Below are 329 nucleotides of genomic sequence, written 5' to 3' on the forward strand. Positions count from 1 at the left end.
ATATATATATATATATATACATCAATCAAAGTGTACAGTATTATATAACCATTATGGCTAATCTTACAAATCGGTTTCACACTAGGGGCTCAACAGAGTGTTAGGCAACAGTCCCATTATGTAATCCTGCACTCATAAGAGGTGTCTGTTACGGAATGAAATATGGTGACTGCCATATTTTTTCTGCCTTATAGACTCTTAGATGGCTTCCATCAGGGGTGGGGAAACTTTTTAGTACAGCAGGCAAAAGTTTCCAACGAAAAAGGTCCACTGGTGGATCACAAGTTCTAACTCTTATATCTGTGTAGATCTTGTATATATTTATGTAA

This window comes from Octopus bimaculoides, chromosome 10 (genome assembly GCF_001194135.2).
Source record: "Octopus bimaculoides isolate UCB-OBI-ISO-001 chromosome 10, ASM119413v2, whole genome shotgun sequence".
In the NCBI taxonomy this organism is placed as follows: Eukaryota; Metazoa; Mollusca; class Cephalopoda; order Octopoda; family Octopodidae; genus Octopus; species Octopus bimaculoides.